Source organism: Raphanus sativus, chromosome 4, assembly GCF_000801105.2.
Source record: "Raphanus sativus cultivar WK10039 chromosome 4, ASM80110v3, whole genome shotgun sequence".
NCBI classification, from domain to species: domain Eukaryota; kingdom Viridiplantae; phylum Streptophyta; class Magnoliopsida; order Brassicales; family Brassicaceae; genus Raphanus; species Raphanus sativus.
The window spans coordinates 28,178,274-28,195,442 of NC_079514.1; the positions used below are offsets into that span (position 1 = coordinate 28,178,274).

General features: G+C 29.6%; 2 long non-coding RNA genes across 9 annotated transcripts; both read left to right on the forward strand.

The window, feature by feature from the left end:
• Window positions 1-884: 884 nt before the first annotated feature.
• LOC108852644 (uncharacterized) lies at window positions 885-2,348 on the forward strand. 3 transcript variants are annotated; one of them, XR_008944053.1, is made up of 5 exons: window positions 885-1,148; window positions 1,253-1,408; window positions 1,682-1,805; window positions 1,891-2,161; window positions 2,275-2,348. It is a non-coding gene; the product is annotated as an uncharacterized LOC108852644 (long non-coding RNA). The 3 variants fall into 3 exon arrangements; XR_001949565.2 differs by having other exon boundaries at window positions 887-1,148; window positions 1,891-2,027; window positions 2,119-2,348; XR_001949564.2 differs by having other exon boundaries at window positions 890-1,148; window positions 1,891-2,348.
• Window positions 2,349-8,690: 6,342 nt separating this feature from the next.
• On the forward strand, window positions 8,691-10,667 carry LOC108848420 (uncharacterized). 6 transcript variants are annotated; one of them, XR_001949054.2, is made up of 5 exons: window positions 8,694-8,911; window positions 8,999-9,407; window positions 9,528-9,790; window positions 9,888-9,966; window positions 10,048-10,667. It is a non-coding gene; the product is annotated as an uncharacterized LOC108848420 (long non-coding RNA). The 6 variants fall into 6 exon arrangements; XR_001949053.2 differs by having other exon boundaries at window positions 8,695-8,911; window positions 9,520-9,790; XR_001949055.2 differs by having other exon boundaries at window positions 8,696-8,911; window positions 8,999-9,790; window positions 10,048-10,272; window positions 10,406-10,667.
• Window positions 10,668-17,169: the final 6,502 nt, after the last annotated feature.

Here is a 17,169-nt window from a genome sequence, read left to right on the forward strand (position 1 = left end):
GTAAATATTAGTTGATTACAATAAAAACAAAAGATGATTCCGAGTTGCAAAAAATTAGTAATATCATTACTTCTTTATCAACGAAAACCATTTCAATGATGTTTCATGATTATTTGCTATAATTTCTACAGAAGCGAATATTATATCAATTTAAAGAAATATATTAAAAATTTTAAAAAGATATCAAAACTATATTTCATAAAGTGGTTTGCAACTAGTACAATATCAAATAATCCATATCCAAGACAAGGTAAATTATTAATAACACCAATTAACTAATTAGAATCATTAATGTAAATTACACTAAAGCAATGTAATAAATATGATATCAACTTGAAAGTAATATGTATTCAAAATAAGATAAGTTAAATAAGATAAGTTATTAATTTTTGGTATTATTTAAAAATAAATGAGAAAAAATAATTTTGACCAATAAAATTATAAAGATTTTTGTCAAAGTGTCTGTATGAGTGACACGTCAGCAGAAGTCACTTCAAATAATATATAGGAGGATGAGATTCCAAAATAAATTTTATAAATTAATTTATAAGCATGTATAAGTGACTTACAACCTCTTATAATAATTTAAAGCATATGATAAGCTAAGATAAATAATTTTATAAATGTATTTATAATTTTTGTAAATGACTTATAAACCATTTATGAACTTTATTAGACGTAAATATTTATAATAATAATTTATATACATATATAATCTTATACTATAAAGAAAAGGTCACTCTCTCCTTATTAAGACACGTCATCAAATAGGGAAACAAGAGATCGACGCGTGTCCATTAATTGATACGGTGCGTTTCCATTTTCTGTCTAAACTCAACTTTCCGTGGGCTTTCTATTTTCACGAGCCCATTACCTAAAATTATGGTTACTTTTCTTCATCCCCGACAAAAAATGGTTCTTTTGCGTTCTCAGAGACAGCATCAACGGAGTTTCAAGTTTCCGATTAACTCTAATCATTGTTGATCTTCAATCGCGTCTTTTAGTCTTCACTTCTAATCAACTGAAACGCTTCGAATTACAGATTAATTGTCTTTATAGCCTTCTTAACTCCATAAACCGACGTGAACACGATCTGAAATTGAATGCGTCGTAACCCTCTGCAAAGCGGTCTCTACACCTATAATAAGGTTAGCATTCTTCTCTGCAACATCATCCTCCCAGTCCTTGAAAGCACCAAAGTTAATCTATTCTGTGAATTAGCTAACTAATCAATCTTACTTTCTGATTTCAGATACGGCCGCTGTTCCTCCACGGTGAAGAGATGTTGTGGACAGCTTTGTGCTTTTAGGGCTAAATAAGAGGAGATAGAGAAGAAGAAGATGGAGATTTGGAAAAGAATTTATGCTCAACTTTGTTGTATCGAAGAAGAGACGGAGCGATTTGTGAGGTATAATATAATTTTATCATCCTGATCATAATCTTATTTATTCTTCAAATTTTTGTTTCAAGATTTAACAATTGGATTGAACAAAAACAAATTAAGACTTTTCTTTTCTCCTTTCCGTAAAGGATATGACTTTAGTTTAGGCCTAGAACTGAAGTGATCTGATCAATATCACGAAAGACATGATATAGTATGGTTTTTGGGGCTTATATGAGTTATGTGGATCAAAGTTCTTTCCTTTTTGTGAGAAGTCTTCTCGGTGGAATTATATATCAGGAACTTGAAGGTTTAGCTGACCCATGAGAAAAGAAGTTGCTCTGGCCAGTAAATCCGCTAAAGAGAATTTCGCTGTCAAAATGAAAGGCTTCTTCTGGCCCAAAATCCAGCAAAATAAGAACTTGTAAGCTGCGTTCTATCGATCTATATCTCTGAGACTCAAATCGGTGAATTACTCACGTAAGAGATTGATTGTGGTTGTTTTTCAGGCTCTGCGTACTGTCTGAAGCATAGAACTCGAGACAGACAGACACATAACCATTTAATTAAGACAGGCTATTTGTTGTTAGTTTACACCCTTTCCTCATTGGCTTTCTTTTATTAGTATTGCTATATTTTCACACATGTAAGTAACAACTTTAGAATACAAGGTTTGGGGATAATCAGTTAATGACAACATTGGATCCTTATTAATCTATTTGTGGCTGTGCATATAGATCAGAATGGACTCAGGGCTATGAAGACAAGCGAATGGGTGTGGTTTGTATTACATCTACCAGCTTGATCTCAATCAAACTTCTTTCTGTAGAAATTGATTTGTTACCCCTTTTTAACTTTGCTGCTTACTATTTATAATTTTGTATAATGTGTAGAAAGATCAGCAAGCCTTTGAGCTATTATGGTGAAGGACAAACAAATAAGCTTTTATAAATTACGGTGGTATACATGTAGAATTTTATTTAAACACCAATCATCATCATGTAAAAATTTGTGAAAATTTTAAATATCGTACACCAGAAAATGATTTATGTCGGGATGAGTACGTTATTGGTTTTTCAACATAGATTATATTTAATTTGCAGCAAAAAATAATACTAAGTCAAAAGGACACTTGAAAAATAACAGAAACAAAACAAAGTTATCATAACAGAAAACATCAAACCACCCTTATTGGCAAACATAAAACTAACTAATATATCAACAAACAAATTATGATTGATAATTAAAAACAACAATCTATATATAAAATTGTTAGCCCCAAATTATAGTTAATTAAAAAAGTAGTTATATATTTTCACAATAAAATCTACTCCCTCCATTCGGTGAATGTGCAAGTTTTAGATTTTTTTTTGCATAATTTCGATAAATTAGTTAATAATAATAGATAATTAAACTTGAAGAATAATTAAACTGTTAAATAACTATTTGCTTAAATTTATTGGAAACTAATAAATACAAAAATCAAATCAAAATTACCGAATTACATATATATATATATATGTATATATATTGTGTAATCTTAATATATTTAGAATTTTTTTTAAAAGTTACCTTTTAAGGAATAGTGGTAATATATACATCAAAATTACCAAACTACATACAAATACATCCAAAATCAACAACTATACATAACAAACCACAAATCACACATACAAGAAAAAGTTAATCCACAGGATGTCATTTTCTATGTAGCAATATTATAATTTTTCTCAGATATATAAGTAAAAAATATTCTCTTTATTAGACGTATTACATTCTTTATAATTATTCATTAATTTTGGCTTAGCATAATGTTTTAATAGTATATTTTGGTAACGTGCATTCTCAATATAAACGAAGAAAATAACCAGTTATTTGGTAATGTGTTTTATATTATTTTAAAACCGATTGACATATATTATATTATTACTACTACTCAAATGTTGTTTACATGTATACTTAAGATCACACTCAAAATCGGTTATTTAAATTCATTTTTTTATTATATGATCTTAATGAAGATGATATCTAAAAAATCTCATTGAGTTTTTTGGTCATCCAACCCCTAAAAATCACAAAATGATATAAAACCACATCTAACTATCAATTTATAATTAAAAATAAATTATTAAACAGAAAAAATAATTTTAATCTTTTAACAAAGGAATCATATTTAAAAAATCATTACCAGTTAATCAGATAACATGGTTTATTTAGAATGTTAAAAACATGGTTTATTTAGAAAATTGTATTATAAAAATAATAGGTAGTATTTATTTTTTTAAAGCATATTCATTTTTCAGATAATATGGTTTATTTAGTCTTCAAATACAATAACATAATTTTTAACAAATATATATATATTTTTAAATAATAACAACTAATATTAAATATTTATTCTGTTTATCTAAATTATTTATTAATCTGCTTCCCGCCCGTAGGGCGGGCTTACTCTAGTGCTTTATATAAGAATATAAAAGCTTTATAACAGTTTATATAAACTCTTTTTAGTTTACTATTTTATGTATTTTATAAAATCAAAATTGATCAACATTATTACTTTTTTGACACTTTTAACGGTTAGTTTCTATATCTTTTCTTTTTGGTAATTTCACAATTTCAACGATTAGTTATTAGTTTTTGACAATTTCAACGATTAGTTGTATTAATGGGTTATAGACTTATCTTTTCTTTTTAGATCTAATTAAAATAAATAAAAATTGAGAATCATCAACCAATCAAATTATCTATACTATTAAAGCAGAATCTCTCATAGGATTATGCCCTTAAGTTTTCAAGTTAATTACATGTTTCTGCCATTGCCTTTTTTTAAGAAAAAGAAAATTTGCCAATTATTTTAGACCAATCAGAACTCTTCAAATTTTACAGCCTAGCAAATCTATTTAAGACCATTGCCGATTAAGCCCAGCCCTTTTTAAAATCCAAACAGAAATTAATCTTCAGCCCATCGAATCATCTTTTTTTTCTTTTGTCAAATCCACTACCCCGAAATGAAAACACTAGCCAAGATAAATATAGCATACAGATAAACAGAAATGTAAATCAATGTTCATAATAAGCTTATTTAGATGATCCATGACACATACATATGTTTTGATTTCTTTGCAAAATGCAAAAATCTAATTTAGATGATCCATAACAATATTAATTTAAAAATCTAATGAATATATTTATTTAAAAATCTATTTACTTTTAAAACCAAAAAAAATTATATATAGTTTGGATACCATATATGTTACTACTTTGGTTTATATAATTTATATAAACCAAAAAAATTATATATTACTTTGGGGTGCCAATGTATTTTCTTCCTTTTTAGTTTAATTATAACGCCTAGATACCAAATCTATTCCAAGTATATTCTTTAATCTCTTCCGTATATCATCTCCTATTATAAATTTAAAAGTTAAATTAAATATGGCAAAGCTTCACTATTTTATAACTATATTAAATGTTAACCAAAAAATAGAGAAAGAAGATTATACGATTTTCCTAAAATCACAATTCAAAAAATTACATCTACTCACATTGCTTGTGCAATACTCACAGAATATATTGGGATTTCGAAATGTTAATTGAACCTTCCTAATATTATCAATTATTGATATCAAATCAGAACTCATAAACTCTCGGGAGACACGATCTATGATTATGCAACAAGTTACACGGAAAACCTAAACACCTATCCCTTCGACCTCTTCCTCTTATAAATAGCAATCACCTCTTCCTAATCTAACCGACACCGTCAAACAAAGAAATGGCTACACAAAAGCAAATCCGAACATTGAGTGCTTCTAATGGAAAATTGACCTTTCAAGACTTGAGGCCCCGGTACACTACTAAATTAGTTCATGTGAAGGTTCTACATTCTTGGGTCCATAACATTCAAGGTGAAACCATGGAATTCATCTTGGCTGATGAGAATGTAAGCAACCTTAACTGCCTATTTATGGTTTCGAATATATATATATATATAATATATATATATATATATATATATATATATATAATATTTAAAAGTGCAACTGTGTTCTTAATATTTTCAATCTGTTTTTTACAGGGGTGATAAGTTTCACGCAACATGCAAACAGACTTACATTGAAAGTAAAGGGAGGCTTTCTTCGGTTGGAGTATGGCGCAACATCCGGAATTTCCATATTAGAATCAACAAACCATGAGCATTACTCAATCCAATCAAACGAAAAATCGGATTAACTGTTGATTATTTATCAAAGAAAAAGAAAGAAAAAATAAATCAAATTAGATTTAACCTTTTGTTATCTTTCTCTGCCTTTTACTATTCCGTTGAATAGATTGGAGTAGGTAAAGTCGAAAACCATCTCGGCCTCATCGTTGAAATCACAGATAGCTTCAAATTTGACATGCAAACATTTCTGAAAAAAAAAACAAAAGTATATATTTATTGATGTTAGAGATTTGTAAAGCTAGAACTACACAATCTATATAATATATAAAAAAAGAGAGAGAATATTACTGTCTATAGATCGGAGAAATTCAGTCCTCGGTGAATCTATAACTTCATGTCTTTTTGGTTTTGCAGAGGGAGTTAGTTTTTTTTTCTCGATGCAGTTTTTGGAATAAACAAATTGAATGTTGTCGATAGACAATAATGTGACGTGGGCTGGGCTTTTAAAATTGATTGGTATTAAGTGATCAAATATTACTAAAAAGTCCGAATATTAAACCACTAGATGAGAAAAAAATATTATAGATAACCCAATTCAAAATAGATTAATAAAGCCAATTTATAATGAAGAAATATATCCAATTTATATGCACACTCTATACATATAATTTTTTATCAGTTACATTAAATAATAGAAATTTTAAACAATTCCAAAAAAAAGTTAGTCCAAAATAATAGAAATTTAAAAAGAAAAATTATCATTTACTTTTGACTATTTGTAAATATTTTCAAATATTTTAAAAAATAAAAAAGTATCTTATATATTTTGGATATTTTTAATATACACTAAATCTAAAATAATCAATATATTTAGGTATATATATCTATTTCAGATACATTAGGGTACCAAAAATATTTAGGTTCGGGTTGGGTTGGTTTCGGTTCTATAAATACCAAAATTTTGAACATGTTCAGATATTTAATGAATTTCGGTCCGGATTCAGTACTACTTTTTCGGATCGGGTTCGGTTTGGTTTTTCGGATCCGGGTTTTGTGCCCAACCCTAAATGGTACGAGTGTCGTCTATTTTTCTTCGATTTTTTTTTTAAAACCGAGAGAAATTGAGATTAATTGACAACCATGCAATTATACATAATTATATGAAAGTTATATATCGGCAATTCATATTGTAACAAATAAACCATACCTATCTGTAAACAACAAAGTAAACATAACTATACTGTAATTAGTTTACAAAAATTAAATTGAAATATATATTAGCAAGAATTTAAATTTCTTTCTAATTAGATTTTAACAATCAAAAATTTCCGCGCTTTGAAAGCGCGGGTCAAAATCTAGTTAATGATTTATAAAACATGTAAGGATTTTATAAGATTTAAAAAAATTTCGTTTATTATATTATATAGTGTATAAATATTATAAATAAGAAATCAAACTTTATTAGTCTTTCCATAATTTGAAAGTTAGTTACCATAAGTTTTTATTTGTAATATTCTTTAGATTATTTCTGCAAGTGATATTAAATGATCTTAGACTTACCATAAATTTTAAGATCTAATTAAAATAAGTAAATAATATAAAATCAAAAACCAATCAAATTAAAACAATTTTCTGAAACTTCACCAGTGATCGACACGTAAGAAAAAGTCATTAAAGTGACTTATCATTTAATATATAGGAGGATTTTGGTCCATTTTTTTTTGATAAAAGATTTTGGTCCATTTGATAGTTTAAAACTATATTTATGATAAAAACCTTTTAGGACCTAAAGTATTTCTTTATTTAAAAAATATAATTATTGTTTAAGTAGATAAATCATATTAACATAATTTATTTCAATTAAAGTTACTATTTTATAAGTTGATGAATGTAATAAAATATATATTAAATTTTCTTTCAAAAGACAAAGTTATTAGAACGTAAACCAAAAGCATGCATGTCATAATTTGTTTACTAATATCGATATACTTATTTTTATCATCGTTATCAAATTAAATAGAAAAAAGCAAAATTATATTTTTGTCTATTGGATGCGGAATTCATGTTGAACTGCTGGTTAATACTAGTGGGACAAACAACTGCGGTCCACTGATTAAAATATTTTTGGAAAACCGCAAATAAGTTTTGTTGTGTTGTTTAAAAAAACGCAAATTAAAAAGGCACAAACGTGAATGGGAAAAGTGCATATTCCAACCTGAACAATTTCGATCGTGCTAAATACGACCCGAACAAATAGTCAGTGCCAAATACGGCCTGAACTTGATTAAAACTTAAAAAACTTACCCGAACTTTTTAAAACGTGCCTAAATCTACATTGACTCTAACAGAAGTTAGTCAACCGTTAACAAGATAAAACGAAGTCGTTTTGATATACGGTAAAAACTGCTAATTTCGACCCAAAATTTTTTGGCACCGACCATATGTTCGGGTCGTATTTAGCACCACCGAAATTGTTTGGGTCGAAATAGGCACTTTTCATGTATATCAAAACGACGTCGTTTTATCTTGTTAACAGTTGACTAACTTCTGTTATAGTCAATGTAGAGTTAGGCACGTTTTAAGAAGTTCGGGTAGGTTTTTTGAGTTTTAATTAAGTTCAGGTCGTATTTGACACCGACTATTTGTCCGGGTCGTATTTGGCACGATCGAAATTGTTCGGGTCGGAATAGGCACTTTTCCCCAAACGGGATTGGTGACATACGGTGGTTTTCCAAAAACACAATAACGCACTCAAAGTTGAAGATGTTGTGATTAGTAACATAGTTGTAGGACCCACAAATACCGTACCGCTTTTGTAAATACCGCAATTGCCGTTCATTACCATAATGTGATTACTTTCTTATGTGCTAACCTATTGTGGGAACGAGACAATAACAAAAAGAAAACACAAATCAACGTGTTTATAGCAAATATTTTACTGAACTATCTATATATATAAAGAAAAGCACTCTCTTCTTTGAGAGTGCCACGTCACTAATTCAATTGACCAGAATGCAATATCTGTCCCACGTAACAAACCGCTGCGTTTTGTTTCTTTTGATCTTACATCTTTCTGGGCTTTATCGTATTCAATATTGGGCTTATGTTATGTGAAGGTCATTAAAGAGAAGACAAGATTTTCTTTGCCAAAAGTGATGGTTCATTGTCTTCACGATCAAAACAAAGTTTCAGAGATCCCGGAGACGTATCGCCGTGAATGGTTCTTATCCTCTTATCCTCCAAAATGATGTTTTGATTCATTGTACGAAACATCTTAACTCCATCAATTCACATTTGTCCCGATTTCACATTCAATTACTTATCCCTCTTATAGGTTGCGGTGTATCTCCACCTATAAAAAGGTAAGCCTCCATGCCTTGAACATCATCCTCACAATTAGTTCTTTTCATTTGGTTTGTTAATGGGATTTTGTGACCTTTCATTTCCAGGGTTCATGTCTACTGCAAGCTCTGAGACGAGTCTTCATGAGCAATCTCTGCGTCAGTTTAGGGCCGTTTCTCATTTGGAATCCCTCTCCTTCCCTCATATATATCTTCAGTTTGAATTTAATCAGCGAAATATATTGGTGTTCTCCCAACGACCATTGGTTTACACACGACGGTGAATGTCTCCGCCGACCATTTCCAGAGAATCACTTGGGTACAGCCGGCTATCACCATGCTGCCGATTTCATTGAAGACTTCATTGACATCATCATATTAGGTGGCGCCGGCAACACTGCGTTCTGTGCCGCCGGTTATACTCTTTTCACTTTGGCTACCAGATTGCATGCTCAGTTATACTACCAATCTAAGATCCACAAGATCATCGGAATTTCTTGAGTCTGCAGTCACTTGGGTACGTCAGGTTTTAATTTGTTCATCTTATAGAAGTCGAAAGAATAGAGGCACATTCTTTTTTGTTTCGCATATATTTCTTCAATTATATTGTTCAGTGATCCTTTTTCAAGCTACTTAGAAACTCGCAACTTTGGATCGAGAAAGATGAAGATGATGACGACGAAATTTGATCCACTCTAAATTCGAGCAAGTTCTTTCCTTTCACGAGTTTTTTTTTGGGTTTCCTCTCAAACATATATGCTAATTAACTTTAACCAAACTTTTGTTTCCTTTCAGAGTGGACCAGCAGAGGAGCGGATCGAATCAGCAAAAGCTTGAGAATTTTAACCCAGAAGGAAAAGCAGCTGACTTTAGAGAAGTTCTTACTCATGCTTCAGAAAGGTCTGTTTGTAATTGATCCTATGTTTTACTGTCCATTGCCCGTGAGGTTGTCCCTTTCCTTAGTTATTTGTCCTAACTGTTCCAGTTATTCGAATAGGGAAATCACAAGCGTGTCATCTCATGGAGAAATAGTTCCACTTAGTCTGCAGATGTTCGGTTGTAAAGTGTTACAAAAGGTACAAAGCCACTACACTTTTCCTTGATCTTTAAAAATGTTAAAATCGTGGACTAATGGGTGAAAATTCGTTCTGGTGTAGGCTCTTGATGTCATAGAACCTGATCAGAGAGTTCGTTTACCACATGAACTTGACGGGCAGTCGGGCAGTTCATGAGATGTGTTCAGACACCAAAACACAAGCAAGGAGCTCTTGAAATGCATCGATAATACTTCTTCAGACTGTTGGATCCATATTACCTGCATTCCTTGGTCTCTATGCATCTTATGGCTGCCGAGCAATCATGAACTAAGAATTAAAATAAATGTTTGTTTTCTGCCTTCGCCCATCTTGGTTTCTCTCATTATACACAATAGCAATGCATCTTCACGTTTTCTTTGCTCTTACGTATTGAGAAACCATATCTTTTTATTATTACTGAATGTCCCTGTAAATCTAGGTTGTTACCTAAGGCTATGTGTATGTGGGATGACGTTGGAGTCAGGCAGATTGGGATTGTTCAAGAAAAGAGAATTTGTTTATAGACTTCACATATCTAACGTGTCTCTTTGTTTCAGGGGGAGTGTTTATTTTTAGCAGTGTTTGTTGCCCTTATGTAGAATCATATGAGCTTAGTAAGATGGAGGTAGAAACATCAGTGATTTTAATTATCACTAATATTTCTAATATATTATTGTTATAAGTAAAAGTAATTCCTTTGACTGGCCTGTTTCTGGAAAAGTGAATTCAAACTGAAAGGTGTGAGGGCTATACATTTGTATTTTTAATCATTTGTCTAAAACGATCAGACTAAAATATCCAATGACTACCATTTATAATGATAACAAATGAAGCTGATAGTGTAGCAGACATGAACTGTAACTTTAAGGTCTCCCATAGCCATCAAGGTGGCTATCATAAAATATTCATCACCACTCTTGCAAATAATGACAAGCAATGATAAGACTATAAACTACAAAGATGTTTAACTTTCACCAGCTCAAAATAACGTGAACCATTTTAGTAGATTAGTTAGTCCCGGTCGAAGTATCATTGAGAAAGCATCCAACACATGAGGGCCATTTGTCTTAAGGCTCATACCAATAAACTGAGGTCGTCCCCAGCATAATCAAGTCTAATTCATTCACTGCCAAGTGCCAAGCTAGAAATCACATAAAAGCAGTGAACGTATAACCAAACTGCACCAGATTTCTAAAATGGATTAAATAGAAATATATCTGGGATCCCGAATTATATCAATGGAATTCTGTCTGCTCAAATTCTAAAACTAAAAAACGCGCTTCGGAATTCTAAATGTAGAATAGTTTTTTTTTTTTTTAGATTCTAATGCAAAATAATTAAAGTAAATTCATGTGACCATGCCACGAACAGAGCTTTACGATATCCTTATGATCTTGCCTGCACTATAAACACCAGATGCAAACGCATAAACTAATAAAACCCCAAATGTTGGACAACAAAAATATTATGCGTTAACCTCCTCACAGATTACACCCAAATTTCATATCCACATACACAATTACTTAAAAGTCCAAAGAACCTCAGACAATAAGACACTGCATTAGAAAAATGGAGTAAGGGAATAAATATTGGGATATGTTAGATTGGGAGACCATCAAATTCCCTTTACAGAATGACACATCATCGTCATCACCTCTCACAAGTTCAGTCCCACCGACGTATCAATATTAGTGTTATTGGATTTACAAATTATTTCTAATCTGACCATGTTTGGTTATTTTGTTTCACTCTTTAATCTATTAACATTATTGGTCATAAAGCTCATACACCAAACTGTCAGTGATGATACATATTACAATTTTGCACACCATTGAAGCATAACCGGTGTCATCTCACCTCCCCACCCGTAATCAGGTCACGATGAAACTTATTTCAATAATGACTCCTAATCCAACTTTAAGAATAATAAAAATGATTGATAAAGGCAACAAAAAGAATAACATATACTCCCTCTGTACCATTTTAAGTGATGTTTAAACATTTTTATTTTGTTCCATTATAAGTGATGTTCTCACATTTCTAGATAAAATTTAATGTCAACTGAAACTTTCAACCAATTACAAAATACTACATGTTTTTCTTATTGGTTAGACTGATTTTATTTAATGCAATTTTATGTAACCAAGATAAATTGCATAAAAATTTGTATTTTCTTAATCTTTGTGTAGAAACCTTAAACACCATTTAAAATGGTACAGGGGGAGTAGTATTTAACTGTTTTAGTATTTAGTTTACATGTATAATTGTAATTATTATAGTATAATTGTATTTAGAGTATTTAAACCTCAGTAATTATATATGTATACTATTACCTAATTGCAAAATAATTTCATTGAATTACAGAAAAACGTATAACAACAAAATTGTAATCAATTCCTTTTAGTATTAAAATAAACATAATCCATAATATAAAATAACAAAATTTACATAGTCAAAATTAAGATCAATTTAAATTAAAGTAAACTAAACATTTTGAAATATTCAATAAAATTGATGATATATTTATGTAATAGTTTTAGATGCTAACCCGCCCGTAGGGCGGGCCTATCCTAGTTGTTTATAAAAACACAAATCAAAACATTAACAAATTAACTCTACCTTAGCAAAACTCGAAACTTCTTTGAAATATTCGTGTAAAAATTCCAAATGCTTAGAAAAGTAGAATATTTTTGAGATTCATGTTTACTTTGTGTGTGTGCAGGGGAGGATCTAGAAAACATTTTAATGTGTGACACAATAAATAATTATATATTAATTAACTAATATATTACATAAATAAGTTAATTAGACTTTATTATTTAAATATATATATATACACACATATATTAGCACTAAAATTTTACATCTTATTTTAAATGAATTATGCATAGAAATAATAATTTTTAATATTTGCTAATTAATTTTCATAACTTTAAATCTTCAATTAAAGAAATTTTATAAATTTGATACTGCCTATAATAGTTTAAAACCCTCATTTCCTTTTGGTTTTACTAATTTAAGTATTGAAAAATAAAAATAATAGAAATAATTCTTAGACTGAAATTAAATAAATTAAAGTTTTTTTATAGAGAAATGACTTGAAAAGAAGAATTTAACTTCTGTTTTATTCTCTTTCTATTCTCTCCAACTTCTCACTAAACCTTAAAAGCGATTACGTTCCCAGTGGCCGGTGGCATCTCGCCTCCTGTCGCCACCTCCCTTTTTTTTGTTTGTTCTTATATAATATTTCCGGTCTCTAAAATCTATCTAAATTTTCGGTAGCGGATATCATCATCGCTAGGCGATCTTTTGTGGTGTTTTTTTAGTTTAGCTTCATCTTTCATTCTCCTTGATTTCTAACTGTTTTAAATCCTGTTTTGATGTTGAGAGAGGATTGTTTTACTCCAGTCATCCTCATGGCTATCGTTTGAAAAGAATCAATCTTTGCTCTCTAAAAATATTGGCCGTGTACTAGGCAAAGTATCTGATCAAATCTAGTCCATGAGTTTATTGATTTTGCTTGGGAATTCCGGAATACTCAGTAGAGTTGAAACTTCTCATATAAAGAAGTGTTTCAACAAAGTCTCTTTCCAGGATTCTTATGAAGCTTTTCACTGCTGTTCACATCCGGAGGAAGGCATGAAATCTCTTAGTCTCGACGGTTGATATGGGGAAGGAGAACGCAAGTGGATTAAACCGGACAGATCTTTACCGTGATCAAAGATTATTTTTTTTTGCTTCTAGTCGGAGAAGAAGATCGGTGAGATCTCCGGCAAACCAAGCGGCGGCTCATCCCTCAAAAGATTCGTAGAGCGACACGTGGAAGAGCATGCAGAGATCAGAAGTAGAACACGTGTTATTGATCTTATCTGATTTTGTTGGGCTTGGGTGGGTTTGTTGTAATTGGGCTGTATTCATAAAAAATCCACTTGTACTCATGTTAGCACAATGAGCTTAAATATAACGAAGTTGACAAAAAGTTTTCTACAGAAAATTTAGTATTAGAAAAGAAAAGAAAAATATCATAAAGAAATAAAAAATAGTTTTATGTAGCAAAAACAAGAGAAGAAAATTTTATGAAATAGTAACTAAAATTGTACAGAAAATCCAAAACAAAAAAAATACTAATTTTTTCGTAAATATCATATTTTAAATTTCTTAAATCGTCTCATGCATAATTTTTTGATTCATGGTTTAACTTTTCTATGAAAAAATACAAATGATTACAAAATCATATAAGTAGGAAGTCTCATTTAATAAATATTAATATATATATATATAAGATTATTAAATTAATACCAAAGATAGTACATAAATATTTTACTCTTGAAATTTGCTTTTAACAATTTTTTTTTGATAAAAGTTTTGAACAAATACTGACAACTCAAGATTTAGATTTTAAAATGGAAATTTTTTACAAGAGCGGATAGTCTTGCACGCAGTGCTAGACAGCAAAACTCTTTCGTCGTCCACATGGATGCAGAGCTTCCAGTTTGGTATACAGAGTCTAGATGAGTCTGTGTTATTGATGTCAAAAAAAAATGGATTTTTTTTACTTTTACACTATGTTTAGTACTATTATTCATCTTTACCTACAATAGAAGGATATTTTAACAAATACCTAAATCGTAAATGGGTAAATGACTAAAGTAATTCTAATTTATATAAGTTTCTTCCAAACGTCATCTTCTTTGTAGAAAGATCCGGCGACAAGATCCATCTTCTCTCACGTAGCCGGCGACAAGAGCAATTACGGAGAGTCGAGACTCAAAACATAAAAAAATCGGTTCATGTACACGATTCACCTTGTATGTTTCTAATTTGTGTTTTTTTTTGTTTGTTTCAAGTATTTTTTTTTGGTACTTTCTGTTATCAAAAAAATCAAAGAAGGTTGGTTTAGACTTCTTATTTGAATGGTTCGATCTGAGAGAAAGAGTTTGAAAAATTATAACTATATATAAATATGGGTTCAAGTAATTTTAGGATTTTCTTCTTTCTGTAATCCAAAATCAAAAATAAGGTTGATTTGGACTTGTCATTTGAATACTTCTGATTAAGAGAATTTTTTTCGGATAGTGAACACTGCATATTAATTATTAAATAATTGTAACCCCTTATAAGGTCTTGTCTATCATTTATAAAACTTCTATAAAATGTATCAATTAATAAGAGTTTATAATTATTTATAAGTGTTTATAAATTGGTTAAAATAAAGTAATACTTTATGGAAACTATAGAAATAGATTTTATTAATTGGTTTATAATTTATTTTTATAAAAATTCATAACTCTAATAACAAATATATCATTTATAAGAGTTTATAAATATTCATTATAAGAGATTTATATATCATTTATAAGAGTCTATATGTCATTTATAAAATTATATAAACTCTTTACAAGGGTGTATAAAATTTATAGATCGATTACAATAATCAATAAATAATTTTATAAGGGTTTACAAAAGTTCATAAATCAGTTACAAGAGTTCATAAATCATCATTTTATTAGGGTTTGTAAATGTATTCATAAGAGTTAATAAACTGTATATTGCTTATAGGTAATGTATTATCAGTTATAAAAGTTTATAGATCATTTTAAATAGTTCATAAATCATTTTACAAGGCTTACAAGAATTTACAAAATAGTTAACATTTATAAAATTGTTTATAAGAGTTTATAAATTATTTACCAAAATTGCTAATATTTGTAATGATTTATAAACCATATATCTTTGGCCCCATTGATTCTATGTTCTTATTCACATATATGGGTTACATCAATAGGTGGTTCAGAGTTGCTAGAGTCCTTGTCTGCAGAGTTCAGTGCAATGGTTTTGGAGCAGAGCAAAATATAAACTCGTATAACACATTTAAAAATATATGTGGTGATATGTGTATCAAGTACCTCACTTTCTTGAGGTAATACAATGCTATTATTTGTAGTTTGACTAGCAAGGTTTAGTATGTGCAATATATGAGGTGAAAGGTTATTGTTTTGGTAGTGTAATGTTCTGTTCTACTACTTTATAAGTTTCATGTCTTTTATGTTTTGTTTTGTGTAGAATATCTGAAGAAGCAGTGGAGATGGAGCATGAGTTTGTTGAACTACGGAAGCATATTCCTTCTTGTCTTGCAAATTCGAAAGGACCAAATGGAGTGAACTTACTAAATGTAATGAGACAAAGAGATAAAAGGAGAGAAAGAACGAACCTTTTTGGTGAGATACTGATGAACGGAATCGATCTTTGATTAAAGAGTTATGGTTTCAATAGATGGAAAGTCGTGTTCTTCCTCGCTAATCTCCATGACTATCGTTTCTCAGTCTTGTTCGGTGCGTCAGACAATGTTGTCGAAAAAGCACAAGCACGATAGTGATGGTTGTCTAAATAAAATATGGTTGTTATCGCCGAGTTTGCCGGAGATCGTCTCAATTAGATCTTGTGGCAGAGATTTGGAGGAGAAATAGATCTATGTTAGATTAATGAAATGAATGGTACAATGGTATTTATCCTATTTAAATTTAAATGGTAAAAATTGTTAAGGTATAAATGAAATATGGTACAAGAAAAATGGTAGTTTAGGTGAATTACCTTTTAAAATTTGCATTGAAAGTTCTTTAAAATTATAAATTACTAAATTTTTTAACAATTCCACAATAAAAAAATTGTTATCAGTGATTTAAACTGTTTGTAATAACAAGATACAAATCAACAAAAAACCATATAAGTAGAACGAATCATTTAACATATATCATTAAAAATATACTATATATCTATGTATATATTATTTAAATTTAATTATATATAATAGAAAATAGAAAAAAACAATTGTTTGGATTAATAAAATTTATTTAAGTATCCGCGCCATTTAATTATATACCTATTGACTTTTATTATCCAATATATATACATATATTATTTTATAATATATAAAATAGCATATATTATGTAAAAACAAGCTTATTATGCGCAAGTCGTAGATCTTAACATATTATCTATACTATTAAAGCAGAATCCCTAATAGGATTCTGCCTTTTATTTTTAAAATTATTTACAAGCTATGCCATTACATTTTTGATTTCTCATTTATAATTAAATTCAATTTTAGGAAAGTCGTGTTTTGCATTAAAGTGATCGTTATAACTTTTCCTAAAAAATATAGGAACTTCCAAATAATTTCGGCAACACTATATGTCATTAACT